We start from the raw sequence: 20,540 nt of genomic DNA on the forward strand, positions 1-20,540 counted from the left end.
TGCATCAGTGATGCCATTCAACCATCTCATCCTCTGTTGTCCCCTTCTCCTCCCTCCCTCAATCTTTCCCAGCACCAGGGTCTTTTCCAAGGAGTCAGTTCTTCCCATCAGGTGGCCAAAGTATTGGAGTTTCAGCACCAGTCTTTCCAATGAATATTCAGAACTGATTTCCTTTAGGATGGACTGATTGGATCTCCTTGCAGTCCAAGGAACTTCAAGAGTCTTCTCCAACACCACAGTTCAAAAGCATCAGTTCTTCAGAGCTCAGCTTTCCTTATAGTCCAGCTCTCACATCCACACATGACTACTGGTTAACTACTGGAAAAACCATAGCTTTGACTAGACAGACCTTTGTTGGCAAAGTAAGGTCTCAACTTTTTAATATGCTGTCTAGGTTGGTCATAGCTTTTTTTCCGAGGAGTAAGTGTCTTTTAATTTCATGGCTGCAATTAGTCACCATCTGCAGTGACTTTGGAGCCCACCCCCCAGAAAAAAATTCTGCCACTGTTTCCACTGTTCCCCCATCTATTTGCCATGAAGTTATGGGACCAGATGCCATGATCTTAGTTTTCTCAATGTTGAGCTTTAAGCCAACTTTTTCACTCTCCACTTTCACTTTCATCAAGAAGCTTTTTAGTTCTTCATTTTCTGCCGTAAGGGTGGTGTCATCTGCATATTTGAGGTTATTGATATTTCTCTCAGGAATCCTGATTCCAGCTTGTGCTTCATCCAGCCCAACGTTTCTCATTATGTACTCTGCATATAAGTTAAATAAGCAGGGTGACAGTATACAGCCTTGACGTACTCCTTTTCCTATTTGGAACCAGTCTGTTGGTCCATGTCCAGTTCTAACTGTTGCTTCCTGACCTGCATACAGATTTCTCAGGAGGCAGGTCAGGTGGTCTGGTATTCCCATCTCTTTCAGAATTTTCCACACTTGTGGTGATTCACACAGTCAAAGGCTTTGCCATAGTCAATAAAGCAGAAATAGATATTTTTCTGGAACTATCTTGCTTTGTTGATGATCCAGAAGATGTTGACAATTTGATCTCTGGTTCTCTGCCTTTTCTAAAAGCATTTTGAACATCTGGTAATTCACGGCTCACATATTGTTGAAGCCTTGCTTGGAGAGTTTTGAGCATTACTTTACTAGCATGTGAGATGAGTGCAATTGTGCGGTAGTTTGAGCATTCTTTGGCATTGCTTTTCTTTGGGATTGGAGTGAAAACTGACCTTTTCCAGTCCTGTGGCCACTGCTGAGTTTTCCAAATTTGCTGGCATATTGAGTGCAGCACTTTCACAGCATCATCTTTTAAGATTTGAAATAGCTCAACTGGAATCCCATCACCTCCACTAGCTTTGTTCATCGTGATGCTTCCTAAGACCCACTTGACTTCACAGTCCAGGATATCTGGCTCTAGGTGAGTGATCATTCCATCATGATTATCTGGGTCATGAAGATCTTTTTGGTACAGTTCTGTGTATTCTTGTCATCTCTTCTTAATATCTTCTGCTTCTGTTAGGTCTATACAATTTCTGTCCTTTTTTGAGCCCATCTTTGCATGAAATGTTCCATTGGTATGTCTAATTTTCTTGAAGAGATCTCTAGTCTTTCCCACTTTATTGTTTTCCTCTATTTCTTTACAGTGATTAGTGAGGAAGGCTTTCTTACCTCTCCTTGCTATTCTTTGGAAAATTCAAATGGGTATATCTTTCTTTTTCTCCTTTGCTTTTTGCTTCTCTTATGTTCACAGCCATTTGTAAGGCCTCCTCTGACAGCCATTTTGCTTTTTTGCATTTCTTTTTCTTGGGGATAGTCTTGATCCCTGTCTCGTTTACAATGTCTCAGACCTCTGTTCATAGTTCATCAGGCACTCTATCAGATCTAATCCCTTGAATCTATTTGTCACTTCCACTGTATAATCACAAGGGGTTTGATTTAGGTCATACCTGAATGGTCTAGTGGTTTTCCCTACTTTCTTCAATTCAAGTCTGAATTTCACAATAAGGAATTCATGATCTGAGCCACAGTCAGCTCCTGGTCTTGTTTTTGCTGACTGTATAGAGCTTCTCCATCTTTGGCTGCAAAGAATATAATCAATCTGATTTCAGTGTTGACCATCTGGTGATATCCATGTGTAGAGTCTTCTCTTGTGTTGTTGGAAGAGGGTGTTTGCAATGACCAGTGCATTCTCTTGGCAAAACTCTATTAGCCTTTTCCCTGCTTCATTCTGTACTCCAAGGCCAGTTACTGTTCTCCAAACAATTACTGTACTCCAAGCAATTACTCCAGTATTGGCTATTACTGGTATGCTTAGTTGCTCAGTTCTGTCTGACTCTTTTTGACCCCAGAGACTGTAGCCCACCAGGATCCTTTGTCCATGGTATTCTCCAGGCAAGAATACTTGAGTGGGTTGCAATGCCCTCCTCTATGGGCTCTTGCTCACCCAGGGATTGGACCCATTTCTTCCACATTGCAGGCAGATTCTTTACTGCCTGAGCCACCAGGGAACCTATTAGGGGAGGAGACCCTAAAGCTACTATGATTTTGTAGTATCTATTTATGTGAAGAAAATAGTGTTCAAAACCTGACTTCACATACCATTTTTGTGGCACAGGAAATTAGATTTGTTGTGTCTTACTCACTTCTTCGTGAAATGTGTATATTGAGTTGGCCAAAAAGTTTGTTCTGGTTTTTCTGTAACATATTATGGAAAAACTGGAATGAACTTTTATGGCCAGCTCAACATTATTAGGAAATTATAAGTTTGCATTCACTAATTAGTTGTTATTTAGTTAACAATAAGTTTAAAAAATATTGCTTACTACTCCCAAAAACTACCCTCACCCTGGTCCCAACACACTGACAGTCACAGATACTAAAAGCAAAGTCTGGCAAATATTGTAGCAAAATGATGCAAAGTGGGGATACTGAGAGCTACTTATTACATTTACACTTTTTCAGTTCAGAATTGATAGTATGTTGGCATAAAGCAGAGCTGGTTGTAGTATTGGAGACACAATAAAATGGGACTACTAATGTGAATGATGACTTTTTAAAATAAATTATATAATTTTTAATTAAAAGAATAAGTTGCAAAGATATTTCAGAGTTTTCATCACACCTCACTGTACATTGTTAGTAGGAATGCAAAATGTTGCAGCTGCTGTGGAAAAATGGTATAGAGGTTCTTTATTAAGTTGAAAAGTGAATGGTACATGATCCAGAAATCCTGCTTATGGGTATTATCCTAAAAATTTGATGTCAAGCTTTCAAAAATATGTTAGCATTCCCACACTCACTGTAGAACCATTCACAATAGCCAGGGTGTGAAACAACTGAAATGCCTATGGACAGATAGTTGGATAGAAGAATGTGGTGCACATGTGAACAGTGGAAGACAACCTGACCTTTAAAAAGATGGACATTGTGTAATATGTGACTACATGGATGAAGCTTGAGCACATTATGCTAAATGAAAATGTCAGTCACAGAAAGACAAATACTGCAGGATTCCACTTATATCATATATCAGAATCAAGGGGTGGAATAATACTTACCAGAGGCTAGTGGAGAGGGAAGCAGGAATTTACAAATCAACCGTCAAGAAGTTTCTATTTAGCAAGACACACACAGCTGTACTGTACAAAATTATATGTGTAGTCAACAGTACTGTATTGTACACTTAAAAATATCTTAAGAGGGTAGATCTCATATTGTGTTCTTACCACAGTAAACTAAAATTTAAAGGAGAATTAATGGTAATTATGATGACTAAAGCTTAAATTTTATTTGGATTCCATCTGGTTTGTTTTTTCCCACTAATACACTCTTTTCTTTCTGAGATGTAACCCAGGTACAGTATTGGATTAGTTTTCACATCTCCTCAGTATCCTCTGGTCTGAAACAGTGTTTCACTCCTTTCTTGTTTTTTCTTGACTTTGACAATTCTAAGGAATATTGGTGAGGTATCCTGAAGAATGTTTCTGGATATGGGTTTACCTAATGATTCTCTCACATTAAACTGGGATTGTAGATTTCAGTATGGTGTTATCACAGAGGTGAAGTTTTTCTCATGACATCATATCAGGAGTGAATGATATCCACATTACATCTCTGGAGAAGACCACCTTTATCTTTTGCTTAATGCAGAGCTGGCCAAGTTTCTCTATTCTAAAACTTGAAAACTGGATTTGAAATGCAGTTAAGAACAATTATTTCTATATTGTTTTTTTCATATTTCAAAGTCTACATTTTATGTTTATTCAATGAATACCTATTATTTCAAAAGTTCAATATCAAAATAGTAATTAACAGGATAGATGTGGTGGTGTAATTATCTTTAATGATTTAGAAGAAAATGCATCTACTAAAATGACACAAGAGACAGTGTTTCGACTAATTACACGGTTTGTGGTCCACTGAGTAATACTCCAATTACAATTCTGTGTACTTCATATATTCATGGCCATGGGAGAAAATATAAGACCCAGCGTTTGGCAGAATTTAGACTGTGAATTCAGCTTTTTAATTTTTCTTTGTATTTTTTGATATCGCTAATGTCCCTAGAAACAAAATGCCATTTTGTTGGCATGCTCATTGAAATATATTACCATTTTTGCAAGCCTAATGTATTTTAATAACTTAAAGAATGTTTGAATACTGAGAAGAAATATACCTGAGATTCATTAATCCTAAAAAGAAATTCTCAGTAAATTAATCAAGAACATTTGGTTTAAGGTCAGTTTATGTTTCTTTCCTTATCTTTCAAATTAAGTGGAAAAGATGGAGCTACAGCTCATACAGATTATTCCACAAGCTATAGATGATCCCTTTCTATGATCAGAAACATTTTAATTTGCACCAATATGGCATGAAGTGGATTTGACAGTTACGATTTGTATTACTGAAACTGGCAGCAATGAGCAACAGGGAAATTGCAAAAATACACAGAATTCTGTAATTGCATAAACCTAGTTCCAATTTGAGTACAAACCTACCATTAACACACTGATTTTCTCTGAAATCATTTAGAATTGCTAAGGTTGAACACCAAATCAATTTTTCAGTCTCTTTTGTTATTGATGTGAGTATTGCATCAATAAACTGAAACAGTGGTTCCAGTCTTCCTAATATACCAGGGTGTTGCTAATATTTTCAAATGTTGAAGGAAAGCCATTTATTAAAATAGTCTGAACAATAATGGATATTTACAATGTATCTGCCCAGTCCCATTTGCTATTGGAAAAAATAGTCTGATGACACATTATTTATGTCTAGGGTTGTTTATAGTGGATATCAAGTAGGCCTTCATGGAGCTGAGTCTGTAGCCTGACACTTGATCCAGCCAAAACTAAGATGAAACAGACCATCCATCAAATTTTACTGAAGTTTTATGTCTGTATCTTGGGGCCATTCATGTTAAGGCATTGCAGCTCTTCCTTCCCCATCTTTTCCAAGTTTGCCTCATCATAGCAGAGGCATGATGCAGAGGGATAGCATTTTCTCTACTCATTGGTAGAGAAAATATGTAATTTTCATTGTATCTTTGAATGAATTTTATATAAAATTATTGTTGGTAAATATAATTATATCCTTCTGTTTCTCATAATATTATACATACTTTATATTATATATTTAACCATATATTGGTGGCTGAGACAGTAAAGAATCTGTCTTCGGTAAACCTGGGTTTGATCTCTGAGTTGGGAAGATCCCCTGGAGAACGCAATGGCAATCCACTCCAGTATTCTTACCTGGAGAATCACATGGACAGAGAACCCCGGTGAGCTACAGTCCGTGGTTTTCCAAAGAGTCAGACAAGAGAAAGCAACTAACACTCACTTATAATTTTAGATATATATCAAAAACATTTAGCTGCTAAGTCATACTGGAGTGGGTTGCCATCTCCTTCTCCAGGGGATCTTCCCGACCTAGGGACTGAACTCAGGTCTCCTGCATTGCAGGTGGATTATTTACTGACTCAGCCACCAGAGAGGCCCACAACAGTACTGGGGTGGGTTGCCATTTCCTTCTCCAGGGAATCTTCCCCACCCAGGAATCGAACCTGTGTCTCCTGTGTCTCCTACATTGAAGGTGGATTCTTTACCATTAAGTCACTGGAAGCCTTATATAGATGATCTAAAAGCCTTAAAATAGATGATCTAAAAGCCTTAAAATAGATCATCTAAAATCACATTTACAAATAATTAATATAAGTTAATTAGCTTCAATTAATGAATGAGTCAATGTTAAGCAAAATGTTAATATAAAAACCCAAAAATTATCCCAGGAGGCAGTATAACCTTAATGGAGGTTTTGATGGAAGGTACATGGTTATTTCATAAATAAGATCCTATAATTAATTTAAGCACAAGATAGAGGGCATAAACTAATTACAACTTAAGATTTATGCCAATTCACAAACTTTGTGGGTGCTTAATTCTTTAATATGACTAGAATATAAAAAATTATACTAAGATTTATATGGCACTTTTACACACCATGTGATCTCCTTGAGCCTTAGTGTAACTGTTAGAACCATAACACAGTATTCTGCTTCTCTTTGGCATCTCAAAATTTTGATATTTACAATTTCTTTTGTGTTGCAAAGTTATATTTTAGTTGTATATTAAAAATACTAACTAAGGGCTAAATTTTAAAGGATAGCATGAATAGTCTGTATTTTAGTTGTTCTCATAATTTATCATGCATCAGAAATCACCTGGAGGGCTGGATAAATCACAAATTGTGGGCTCCATTCCAGAGTTTTTGATTCAGGAAGTTGGAGATTGGGCTTGAGAATTTGCATCCCTAACATATTCTTAGGTGTCCCTGCTGCTGGTGGTTTGAGGACCATACCTGGAGAATATATACCAGCTCCCCAGAGACATATGAAGCTTCTGCCTTCTCTGTTTCTCTTTTCTATTCATATCTATTTTTCAGGAATAATGTTTGGTCCTTTGTTCAACAGGAATCATGCTGCTATCAGAAGGAAATCAGAGTATCATAGCCATGTTTATTCTGCTGGGTTTTTCAGAATATCCAGAACTCCAGGTCCCATTTTTCCTTGTTTTCTTGTCTATCTACATGGTCACTGTGGTAGGGAATTTAGGCATGATCATAATCATCAAGGTCAATTCAAAACTCCACACGATCATGTACTTTTTCCTTAGTCACTTGTCCTTTGTCAATTTCTGTTTTTCTACTGTAGTTACACCCAAACTGTTGGAGAATTGATTGTGGAGGACAGAACCATTTCTTTCTCTGGTTGCATTGCACAATTTTGTTTCACTTGCCTATTTGGTGTAGCAGAAACGTTCATGTTAGCAGCAATTACCTATGACTGCTTTGTGGCAGTCTGCAACCCCTTGCTCTATGCCACTGCGATGTCTCCATAGCATTGTGCTCTCTTGGTGGCTGGCTCTTACTCATGGGGTGTAGTGTGCTCCATGACACACATATTTTCTTCTTGCATTATCCTATTGCAAGTCTAGCACCATAAATAATTTTATCTGTAACCACTCTGTAATTATTTCTGTCTCTTGCTCAGATCCCTGTATCAGTCAGATGTTATGTTCTATTGCCATATTCAATGAGGCAACCAGCCTGGTGATTATTCTGATGTCCTATATACTCATTTTTATCACTGTTATGAGGATGCCTTCTGCAAGTGGGCACTGGAAAACCTTCTCCACCTGTGCTTCCCACCTGACAGCCATGAGCATCTTCCATGGAACCATCCTTTTCCTTTACTGCATCCCTAATCTGAAAACTTCTTGGCTCACAGTCAAAGTGACTTCTGTGTTTTACACAGTAGTGATTCCTATGCTGAACCCCTTGATCTACAGCTTGAGGAACAAAGAAGTAAAAAATACATTCATAAGATTAATTTTCACAAAATCACTTTGTCAGGCCACCTAATATTCTTAGATTCATTATTCTATTTCTGAAAAAAGCTGATTTACTGTGCTACAGATTGTTCCATTCTTGTAGTGCATTTGATGATTCAAATCTTTTAATAAATAAGCTTTTAGTTAATATATCTATGGCAGGACTTTTTATTGATAGTTGATTATTGATTGTTACATATATCAATGTTTAGTAAAATAGCTGTAAACCACATGTAAACCAAAACAAAAAAATTGAATTTTTTGGTAATATTTGTAAATTGTTTTTGAGTGAATTCAAATTTCTTAATCGTTTATGGGTATAGGGTGAAATAAGCTATTTTTTTTTCTGCCTTAGCCAGTTGGTACGAACATCATAAGAAAGATGACTAAGGAGAAAGTTCAAGTTTCATGCAAAGAAGGCATAAAACTATTTATGACTCCCTTTTCAAAACACAAGTCTGGGAAAATTAAAGACAGGAGGGCAACGTGGACTCCAAGAGCTAATCAACTGAACACACAATAGCAATAAAATATGAGTAACCAACCAACAACACAATTATACTAATCATACAATGACCAAATGTTGTCTTAGACTACAGTGTTTAGGCATGCATGACAGCAATCTAGAAAAGAAGACACCTGGAGTCAGCAGGAGAAGAGAGCTTGATGAAATGTATTAGGTTTTGTTCCCCCCTTGGCCCTTGGTAACCCCATTTCTTTATTATTTGTTTAGGGTTCAAACTCGTACTTTATGAAAACAATCAGGTACTATCAGTTAGAGTTCACAGCCCATGAAAAGCAATTTTACTTCATATGTTTTGCTATTGATAACAAAAATGTCAACAATAGTAAGAGTAATTGTTAAACAAAGCTTTTCAGTGACTGTTATTAATTAATTAATTTATTTTATTTTATTATTGGAGTACAATTGCTTTACGAATTCTTTACCATAAAGAGTATAATTTCACATGTGTGTTTCCAAAGAAAGGGCTTCCCTTGCAGCTCAGCTGGTAAAGAACCCACCTGCAATGCTGGAGACCTAGGTTGATCCCTGGGCTGGGAAGATCCCCTGGAGATGGGAAAAACTACCCACTCCAATATTCTGGCCTGGAGAATTCCAAAGGGGTCTCAAAGAATTGGACATGACTGAGCAACTTTGCCTTCCAAAGAAAAACTGATTCTCAGCTCATGAGATATATGCAAGTCAAATATAAGTCCCTAAACTAGGAATCATACTCCAGAGCTGGCTTAAGCAAATGTTTCAGCATATTGTAGTTTATAATGAATCATTTGCTAATCATTGCATAATAAATGGTGGAAGTCAATTTCTATTCATGAAATGTATAGCCTGCTGACCAACAAACAAAATTAAAATTTCATTCTACTTTCCCCATGTTCATATCTGTATTTTATTACAAAGTTTTTCCAGTAATCAAGGTGATAGGATATTAGACTAATAGGGTACCAAAATGGACTCAAGTGTCTCTGGTCATTTAAATTTCAAAAATACCTGCTATTATAATTCAATAGAGAAATGATAATTTTCAATAAACAAGGCTGAGATAATTGAGTATCCACATGGAAGAATAAGCTCTTATTTTTACTTCATAGCATACACAACTATTAACATGAATGAAATGAAATTAATCGTTGCTGTTGTTCAGTCACTAAATCATGTCTGACTCTTTGCCACCCCATGGATTGCAGCTCATCAGGCTTCTCTAGCCTTCACCATCTCCCAGAGTTTGCTCAAACTCATGTCCATTGAGTCAGTGATGCTATTCAACCATCTCATCCTCTGTTGACCCCTTCGCCTGTCCTCAACCTTTCCCAACATCAGAGTCTTTTCCAATGAGTTGGCTCTTCTCATGTGATGGCCAAAGTATTGGACCTTCGGCTTCAGCATCAGTCCCTCCAACTACTATTCATGGTTGATCTCTTTTGGGATTGACTGGTTTGATCCCCTTGCTGTCTAAGGGATTCTCAAGGGTCTTCTCTAGCACCACAGTTCAAAAGTAACAATTTTTCATCACTCAGCCTTCTTTATGGCCCAACCCTCACAAGTGAACATGACTACAGAAAAAAACATAGCTTTGACTATACAGACCTTTGTCAGCAAAGTTATGTCTGTACTTTTTAATACACTGTCTAGGTTTGTCATAACTTTACTTCCAAGAAGTCATAGATGAATGAATCACAGATGTAGACATAAAAACTAAAACTAAAAAATTTAGCATAAAACAAAATATCTTTCAAAACTTGGGGTGAGAAATTTTTGAATGAACGTAAAAATGATGGGTCTTTAAAAAACAATAAAAGGAACTTCATTACCATTAAAAATAATTGGTAAAAGTTTCTTAAGCATAAATGACACCATTAATAAAATGAAAATATAAGCTATAGATTGTGAGTAAATATTTGCAAACTTATATTTAATAAATTATTTCTATATAAAACATACAGAGAAGTCTTTATAGTCAAAACAAGAAAAAAAAAACTACTTAAAGGTTTGATGAACTATCTGAGCACACATTGACAAAACAAAACACACAAACCATCTATAAACACATGAAAAAAATACTAAGCATCATTAGTCATCAATGACATTCTTACTAAAATTAAAACTTAAACCACAAGGAGAAACTACTGTACCCTATTTAGAATAGCTAAAATGAGTAAGAGTTGCAAATCTTGGTGAAAATGTGGAACAAGTTGAATGCTTATGCATTTCAAATAAGAATACAAGGTTACATAACTTTGAAAATAGTTTAGCAGTATCTTATAAAGTTATGCAAACACTTCCCAGACTATTATGCTACAGAAACTGTGATAGCAGTTTAAGTCTCTAAGTTGGTGGCAATTTGTTGTACAGAATGCAAAATTAATATTCAACAAGGTTGCTAACTCTGGGTGACTAGAGTGTAGATATTGGCTCCAAAGTTAGTCCAGGGTACAGAAGTGTCAGTGATGGGGGGAAGATGCATTGTGGAACTCAAACCTATCTCAGTGAAAGAATAGACATGATGACTTGTGGGATTTTGTTTCAAGATCACGGGATGTACAATGATTCTGTGCTTGGTGGGAAACAGCCTCTGGTGTGTTATGGCTTCCTGGTAGAGTCTGGCAAGGGCTAGTCAGGTTGTCAGGAGCCTAGGGAAAGCATTTGTTGTTGTTTAGTCACTAAGTTATGTCCAAATCTTTTGCAAATACATGGTTAGCAGCCCACCAGGCTCCTCTGTCCAATGTATTTCCCAGGCAAGAATACTGGAGGGAGCAGCCATTTCTGTCCCTGGGGTTTCTCCCCAACCCCAGGGATAGAACCTATATTTCCTGCATTCCAAGCAACATGTTTTTTTAAATGCTGAGCCACCAGGCAAGTCAGTGGATCGAACTGTGTGATATTTCAGTGTAGTGAAACCAGTGGATTGATTGACAACAGAGGTTTTAGAGACTTAAACATGTTTCCAAGATGCATTTACCATTTTAAAGAGATTATATTATTTAATTGTATTAATATAAGCAGTATGAAAAGGCAAAATGATAGGATACTGAAAGAGGAACTCCCCAGGTCAGTAGTTGCCCAATATGCTACTGGAGATCAGTGGAGAAATAACTCCAGAAAGAATGAAGGGATGGAGCCGAAGCAAAAACAATACCCAGCTGTGGATGTGACTGGTGATAGAAGCAAGGTCCGATGCTATAAAACGTAATATTGCATAGGAACCTGGAATGTTAGGTCCATGAATCAAGGCAAATTGGAAGTGGTCAAACAGGAGAATGGCAAGAGTGAATGTCGACATTCTAGGAATCAGCAAACTAAAATGGACTGGAATGGGTGAATTTAACTCAGATGACCATTATATCTACTACTGTGGGCAGGAATCCCTTAGAAGAAATGGAGTAGCCATCATGGTCAACAAAAGAGTCTGAAGTGCAGTACTTGGATGCAATCTCAAAAACGACAGAATGATCTCTTCGTTTACAAGGCAAACCATTCAATATCACAGTAATTCAAGTCTATGCCCCAACCAGTAATGCTGAAGAAGCTGAAGTTGAAAGGTTCTATGAAGATCTACAAGACCTTTTAGAACTAATACCCAAAAGAGATGTCCTTTTCATTATAGGGGACTGGAATACAAAAGTAGGAAGTCAAGAAACACCTGGAGTAACAGGCAAATTTCGCCTTGGAATACAGAATGAAGCAAGGCAAAGGCTAATAGAGTTTTGCCAAGAGACTGCACTGGTCATAGCAAACACCCTCTTCCAACAACACAAGAGAAGACTCTACACATGGATATCACCAGATGGTCAACACCAAAATCAGATTGATTATATTCTTTGCAGCCGTAGATGGAGAAGCTCTATACAGTCAGCAAAAACAAGATCAGGAGCTGACTGTGGCTCAGATCATGAATTCCTTGTTGCCAAATGCAGACTTAAATTGAAGAAAGTAGGGGAAACCACTAGAACATTCAGGTATGACCTAAATCAAATCCCATGTGATTATACAGTGGAAGTGAGAAATATATTTAAGGGCCTAGATCTGATAGATAGAGTGCCTGATGAACTATGGACTGAGGTTCGTGACATTGGACAGGAGACAGGGATCAAGACCATCCCCATGGAAAAGAAATGCAAAAAATCAAAATGGCTGTCTGGGGAGGCCTTACAAATAGCTGTGAAAAGAAGAGAAGCGAAAAGCAAAGGAGAAAAGGAAAAATATAAGCATCTGAATGCAGAGTTCCAAAGAATGGCAAGAAGAGATAGGAAAGCCTTCTGCAATGATCAATGCAAAGAAATAGAGGAAAACAACAGAATGGGAAAGACTAGAGATCTCTTCAAGAAAATCAGAGATACCAAGGGGACATATCATGCAAAGATGGGCTCGATAAAGGACAGAAATGGTATGGACCTAACAGAAGCAGAATATATTAAGAAGAGGTGGCAAGAATACACAGAAGAACTGTACAAAAAAGATCTTTACGACCCAGATAATCACAATGGTGTGATCACTTACCTAGAGCCAGACATCCTGGAATGTGAAGTCAAGTGGGCCTTAGGAAGCATCACTACAAACAAAGGTAGTGGAGGTGATAGAGTACCATTTGAGCTGTTTCAAATCCTGAAAGATGATGCTGTGAAAGTGCTGCACTCAATTGCCAGCAAATTTGGAAAACTCAGCAGTGGCCACAGATCTGGAAAAGGTCAATTTTCATTCCAATCCCAAAGAAAGGCAGTGCCAAAGAATGCTCAAACTACTGCACAATTGCACTCATCTCAACATGCTAGTAAAGTAATGCTCAAAATTCTCCAAGCCAGGCTTCAGCAATACGTGAACCGTGAACTTCCTGATGTTCAAGCTGGTTTCAGAAAAGGCAGAGGAACCAGAGATCAAATTGCCAACATCTGCTGGATCATGGAAAAAGCAAGAGAGTTCCAGAAAACCATCTATTTCTGCTTTATTGACTATGCCAAAGCCTTTGACTGTGTGCATCACAATAAACTGTGGAAAATTCTGAAAGAGATGGGAATACCAGACCACCTGATCTGCCTCTTGAGAAATCTGTATGCAGGTCAGGAAGCAACAGTTAGAACTGGACATGGAACAACAGACTGGTTCCAAATAGGAAAAGGAGTACGTCAAGGCTGTATATTGTCACCCTGCCTATTTAACTTATATGCAGAGTATATCATGAGAAACGCTGGACTGGAAGAAACACAAGCTGGAATCAAGATTGCTGGGAGAAATATCAATAACCTCAGATATGCAGATGACACCACCCTTATGGCAGAAAGTGAAGAGGAACTCAAAAGCCTCTTGATGAAAGTAAAAGTGGAGACTGAAAAAGTTGGCTTAAAGCTCAACATTCAGAAAACGAAGATCATGGCATCTGGTCCCATCACTTCCTGGGAAATAGATCGGGAAACAGTGGAAACAGTGGCTGACTTTATTTTTTGGGGCTCCAAAATCACTGCAGATAGTGATTGCAGCCATGAAATTAAAAGATGCTTACTCCTTGGAAGGAAAGTTATGACCAACCTATATAGCATATTCAAAAGCAGAGACATTACTTTGCCAACCAAGGTCCATCTAGTCAAGGCTATGGTTTTTCCTGTGGTCATGTATGGATGTGAGAGTTGGACTGTGAAGAAGGCTGAACGCCAAAGAATTGATGCTTTTGAACTGTGGTGTTGGAGAAGACTCTTGTGAGTCCCTTGGACTGCAAGGAGATCCAACCAGTCCATTCTGAAGGAGATCAGCCCTGGGATTTCTTTGGAGGGAATGATGCTGAAGCTGAAACTCCAGTACTTTGGCCACCTCATGCAAAGAGCTGACTCACTGGAAAAGACTCTGATGCTGGGAGGGATTGAGGGCAGGAGGAGAAGGGGACGCCAGAAGATGAGTTGGCTGGATGGCATCACTGGCTTGATGGACTTGAGTCTGAGTGAACTCCAGGAGTTTTTGATGGACAGGGAGGCCTGGCGTGCTGCGATTCATAGGGTCGCAAAGAGTCGGACACAACTGAGCGACAGAACTGAACTGAACAGAGGACTTCTTATATTCAGAACTGGCTATAGTTCTGCCCTCTCCACAGGGGGAATAAGAAAGCAATATATTCATCACCTGTGCTTCTTACTTACTACTCTTCTCTAACACAGGGTATAACAACATTTCTACATCTTTGAAAAACAAAACAAACCAAAAAACCCAGCAATCCTGCCAAAAGACAAGTTATGTGAACCACCCAATTATCAGATCCTTGCTTCACTCAGAGCACATCGTTTTGTTAGTATCAGACGGAAGTAGCAAAGTGTTAGTCACTCAGTTGTGCCTGACTCTGCGACCCCATGGACTGTAGAGCCCACCAGGATCCTCTGTTCATGGAGTTCTCCAGGCAAGAATATTGGAGTGGATAGCCATTCCTTTCTCCAGGGTATCTTCCCGACCTAGGGATCAAACCCAGGTATCCTGCATTGCAGGCAAATTCTTTACCATCTCAGCCATCAGGAAAGCCACAAATGTGGTCATAAATACTACACAAGTTGGATTGGAAACAGTCTGATTTAGTTCGGATGAAAGGGCACTGCAAAGCTATACAGTGCTTTGCAAATGTATTGTTGTCAATTTTTTTTTCATTTAAACAAAATTGGAGAATATTTCTCAGAGTCTGTTGGCCTCATGCAGTCCTAGGAAGGTCTGTCTCTTTTCTTGATTACTTACATCTACAAAAGGACCAGGGGTTTAACTATAACGATAGTAAATTGACATATTTACCCTCCATTTCCATTTCTTCTTTCACAACCAGGAATTTCCCAACAGATCTGAGTGATGACTGCTGAGAACTGCAGTGTGGCTACTAACTTCACATTCCTAGGACTTTCAGACAGAAGGCACGTGCAGCAGGGGCTCTTCGTGCTCTTCCTGCTGGTTTATGGCATAACTGTGGTTGCCAGTGTTGGGATGATCCTGCTGATCAAGGTGGACCCAAGACTGCACACACCCATGTATCATTTCCTGACCAATCTTTCCTCCTGTGATGTCTGCTACTCCTCTGCTGTCTCTCCCAAGATGCTGGCTAATTTCCTATCTGAGCATAAAAGGATTCCATTTGACTTGTGTGCTATGCAGATGTATTTCTGGGGGACCTTTGCAGATATGGAAAGTCTCATGTTGGCTGTCATGGCTTATGACCATTATGTAGCCATTTGCAATCCACTTCTTTATACGGTTTCCATGTCCAGAAGACTCTGTACCCAGCTAATATCTGTTGTCTGCGTGGAAGGTTTGGTAGATTCAGCAATCCACACCTGTTGTACATTTTGATTATCATTTTGCAGTTCTAATGTCATCAATCACTTTTTCTGTGATTTCCTGGCCTTGCTAGCCCTCTCCTCCTCAGATGCATCCATCAATGAGATAATGCTGCTCATATCCAGTAGTTGTGTTGTGGGGACCAGCATTATCACTGTCCTCCTCTCCTACAGCTACATCAAAGCAACCATCCTTAGGATGAACTCAGCCGAGGGGAGATGCAAAGCTTTCTCTACGTGTGCCTCCCATTTAACCACTATGGCTATATTTCATGGCACGCTCCTGTTCATGCATTTCAGACCCAGCTCAAGTTACTCCGTGGACACAGACAAAATAACCTCTGCCTTCTACACAGTTGTCATCCCCATGTTAAACCCACTCATCTACAGCTTAAGGAATAAGGATGTGAAAGTTGCCATTAAAAAAGTAATCAGTACTAAATTGTGTTCTGAGTGATACAGTGTTTTCAACCGAAACTACATATGTAAAGATTCTGAGAGCTGAAGTTCAGGTGCTGTTAGATTCTTGTAGTCTCATCATTACAGTCTTCTGGATATTACCCACTAGTTACCTTTGTGCCTAAATTGAGTGTTGAAAGTAGTCACTGGTCATCTTAATTTGTCTCCAAAGAAAGGGGAGCAATATGCTGTTTTGAAGACGGGGTCTTTTTTATACCTCTTTCCTTGGGTAAGCCTCCTGTGAGATAGCATTCACCAAGCTATCCCTCCACCTATGTCAATTCAACTTACCATCCTATGATTCCAGTACATTTTTTAAACAATATGTTTAATAAAGTTGCTCAGCAATAAGAAAATATTAGTGAGTCAAATAGTTTTTTTGCACACTTTTTAAGTACTTGTATCACTCTATAACTGTATCATGATAGCATGTAAAATTGTAGAGGCAGTGAATAAATACTTTCATATACAAAATAAATTCATAAATAAATAAGAATAAACATAAAACCATGTGTTGTAATTAAAACCTCAATAGATGCAAGTTCCTTTCCTTTCTTGTTCACCCATTATCTATTTTGATATTTATATTGCTGGGCTTCAGAATGCCATTCAAAAACACTTATTGAATAAATGAATGAGGACCCCTTGCATTATTAAGCAAAGGAGTCCTTGTAAATTTACCAAATACACTAGCAAGAACCCCTCCCTTTATTTCACTGTATTCTAGTACATTTACTGTGCCTTCCAGATGGTACAGAACCTACCTGCCAATGCAGGGGAAATGAGATGTAGGCTTGATCCCTTAATGGGGAAGATTCCCTGGAGGAGGGCATTGGCAACCCATGCTAGTATTCTTGCCTGGAGAATCCCATGGACAGTCAAGCCTGGTGGGCTTTAGTCCATGGGGTCGTTAAGAGTCAGGCACAACTGAAGCAACTTAGCACACATGTGTATTCAGTGTAAAAGAAATATGTCTCTGTTTTGTGCCTCCAGACTCAGTTGAATGAGTAACAGAGACAGGGATCACAGGGATTGACAGAACTTCATGAATAGTCTATTGCTTATAATTCTGCCCCAATAATATCACTAAGTAATCTTAGAATCATGTGTACTAGATTGCTATTACCCTTCAGAGACTGGTTATCATCCTGTGGATGTTCTACATTGCCAATATGGCAGAGAACAGATACAGTGCTCTTCACAGATGTACAGAAACTCATGATTAGAAGTTGGGGGATGAAGAACCTGGGTCTTCTTTAAAGGTCACTGGAAAAGACAACTCCACCTCTTGAGGTGTTGCTAGGATTAGCCTTTTGCTGTCATTGTTTTTAGTCACAAAGTTGTGTCTGACTCTATTGTTGCCTGCCAGGCTCCTCTGTCCATGGGATTTCCCAGGCAAGAATATTGGAGTGGGCTGCCATTTCCATCTCCAGGGAATCTTCCAGACTGAGGGATTAAACCCGCATCCTTTGCATTATTAGGCTTATTCCTTACCAATGAGCCATTACCTCAGTTAATATTAAAAAAAAAAAAGCCCAATTGCTATCTTTTAAATGAAAGAGAAAGTTATCATCTTAAGTATTGGTATACAGGAAAATAAGAAACAAACACAAGGTAATGTTTAGAATTGATTATATTTGCAATAATTGATATTGGCTCTCTGTGTATCTGTGACATGTACTGGAACTTTATTCTAAACAGAATTTTAGTAGTAGTCATCAAAATATGGCTTTTCCAGTCGTCATGTACAGAGGTAAGAATTGTACCATAAAGAAGGCTGGGTCCAAAGAATCGATGTTTTTGACCTGTGGTGCTGGAGAAGACTCTTGAGAGTTCCTTGAACAGCAAGAAGATCAAACCAGTCAATCCTAAAAGAAATCAACCCTGAATATTCATTGGAAAGATTGATACTGAAGCTGAAGCTCCAATATGTTGGTTACCTGATCCAAAGAGCCAAATGTTTGGGAAAGACCTTGAATTTGGAAATGACTGAAAGCAGGAGGAAAAGGGTACAACAGAGAATGAGATGGCTGGGTGGCATTGCCGACTTAATAGACATGAGTTTGAGAAAACTCTGGGAGATGATGAAGGATGGGGAAGCCTGGTGTGCTGTAGTCTACGGGGCTGCAAAGAGTTAGACACGACTTAGTGAATGAACAACAAAATATGCCATGAAACGTTGGGACCAGATGCCATGATCTTAGTGTTTTGAATGTTGAGTTGTAAGCCAGCTTTCTCACTCTCCTCTTTTACCTTCATCAAGAAGCTCTTTAGTTCCTCTTCACTTTCTGCCATCAGAGTGATATCCTCTGCACATCTAAGGTTGTTGATATTTCTCCTGGCAATTTTGATTCCAGCTTGTGATACATCCAGCCCAACATTTCTTATGATGTATTCTGCATATAAGTTAAATAAACAGGATGACAATATACAGCCTTGTCATACCCCTTTCCCAATTTTGAACCAGTCATTTGTTCTATGTCCGGTTTGAACTGTTGCTTCTTGACTCACGTGCAATTTTCTCAGGAGACAGGTAAAGTGATCTGGTATCGCATCTGTTAAAGAAAGTAAATAAATAGTCTTGTTTAGGCTTCAGAGACAAAGCAGAGCAGGCCTGTGACCTTGCTTCTAACCTACCTGGGCACTGCCCTGACTGGGAGTGACCGCTATGAGTGCAAGACTTGCAGCCCCATAGATAAGATGGGGGAGGAATCCTGAGATAGTTAAGCCCCTGGAGGAGCCTGGCCAACCAAGCCCCAGGCTTCACCACATTCCAAGTTTTCTTTTTTTTTTTAATTTTTATTTTTATTTTATTTATTTTTTAAATTTTATTTTATTTTTAAACTTTACAATATTGTATTACTTTTGCCAAATATCGAAATGAATCCGCCACAGGTATACATGTGTTCCCCATCCTGAACCCTCCTCCCTCCTCCCTCCCCATACCATCCCTCTGGGTCGTCCCAGTGCACCAGCCCCAAGCATCCAGTATCCTGCATCGAACCAAGTTTTCCATGGCAAAGCCAACAGCATTATCTTGAAACCAGGCTTGCAGTTTGGTCCCAGATTGATGAATGTATCCATTTGAGTCTGTCCTGGGATTATAAATTGAAATCGGGACAGTCTTTGAAGTTTCACCCACAGAGCAGAGCGGAGGTACTGTCTGGGACCTTTTCCCAGCTGGGACTCCAGATGTCCATGACATGGGACTTGCCAGCCCTGTTTAAGACTGGAGGTTGGTCAAAACCCAATTTGGTGATGTATCCTCTTCTCTATTAATGTTAGTATCTTGAAAGTAAGCTAGATAATTGTCTAATAAATATCTGCATTATATATTTGTATATAACGAGTGGGTTACTTTGTTAACAAATCCTTTGAACCTGAGAAGGAAGTGAAATCTTTTGGCAAAACGCCATCAGTTCTAAGATTTTTCCACAGATTTTTGTGATCCACACAGTCAAAGACTGTAGCACAGCCAGTGAAGCAGAAGCAGATGTTTTTTTGGAAATTCCCTTGCTTTCTCCATGACCCACCTATTTTCTTTTATAACTTCAAATAATGGATTTTTTTCTCAGTATATTTTATATATCAGTACCTCTTAATTATTGTCCAAACCCCTTCCACATTCAATGTACTTTGTTAAAAACCTATTAAAGATAGTCATGCCTATTAAAAATAAGCTTATTTGTGTTATGTAAAATTGGATTCTCTGGCCATCATTTACATTTAAGGTGCTGAGGTGCTTAGTCACTCAGTAGTGTCTGACTTTTGCTGAGCCCATGGACTATAGCCCACGAGGTTCTTCTGTCCATGTAATTCTCCAGGCAAAAATACTGGATTTCCTTCTTCAGGAGATCTTTCTAACCAGGGACTGAACCCTAGTCTCCTTCATTGCAGATGGATTCTTTACCATCTACCCACTGTATGTTTAAGGAAAAAAAATAGCCTTTACTTTGTTCCTTTAACTTTTTATCTAATGACACTGTATTAATGCCTTTACATATGATAAGGAAACCAGGACTTTTGCATTTGTTTCTGTTTATTTTAGTTTTAACATAATGATTAAGATGTGAGAGAGGTGAGTATTCAATCCGGATTTTTTTTTAAGGTGGGGTACAGTTGCTTTACAATGTTGTGCTAGTTCTGCTGTGCATTAAACAAATCACCTATGTGTGTGCATGTATCCCCCCGCCCCGCCCCTCTGCTCTGGCACCGCGCCCCTCTAGGTCACCACAGGGCACCACATTGAGCTCCCTGTGCTGTACAGCAGGCTCCCACTCGCTATCTGTTTTACATAAGGTTGCACAATCATATAAAGCTTCACAACTCCCTCAGGGACGAGCCCTGAAAAGAGATGGCATCATTCACAGCACCAG

At 38.8% G+C, this 20,540-nt stretch overlaps 2 pseudogenes; both read left to right on the forward strand.

Annotated features, from left to right (window-relative positions):
* The first annotated feature begins 6,979 nt into the window (after nucleotides 1–6,979).
* Nucleotides 6,980–7,924, forward strand: LOC139179302 (olfactory receptor 5D13-like; annotated as a pseudogene).
* A 7,299-nt stretch (nucleotides 7,925–15,223) lies between these two features.
* LOC139179303 (olfactory receptor 5J3-like) lies at nucleotides 15,224–16,162 on the forward strand (annotated as a pseudogene).
* The last annotated feature ends 4,378 nt before the right edge of the window (nucleotides 16,163–20,540 follow it).

This window comes from Bos indicus, chromosome 24, assembly GCF_029378745.1.
Source record: "Bos indicus isolate NIAB-ARS_2022 breed Sahiwal x Tharparkar chromosome 24, NIAB-ARS_B.indTharparkar_mat_pri_1.0, whole genome shotgun sequence".
Taxonomy (NCBI): Eukaryota; Metazoa; Chordata; class Mammalia; order Artiodactyla; family Bovidae; genus Bos; species Bos indicus.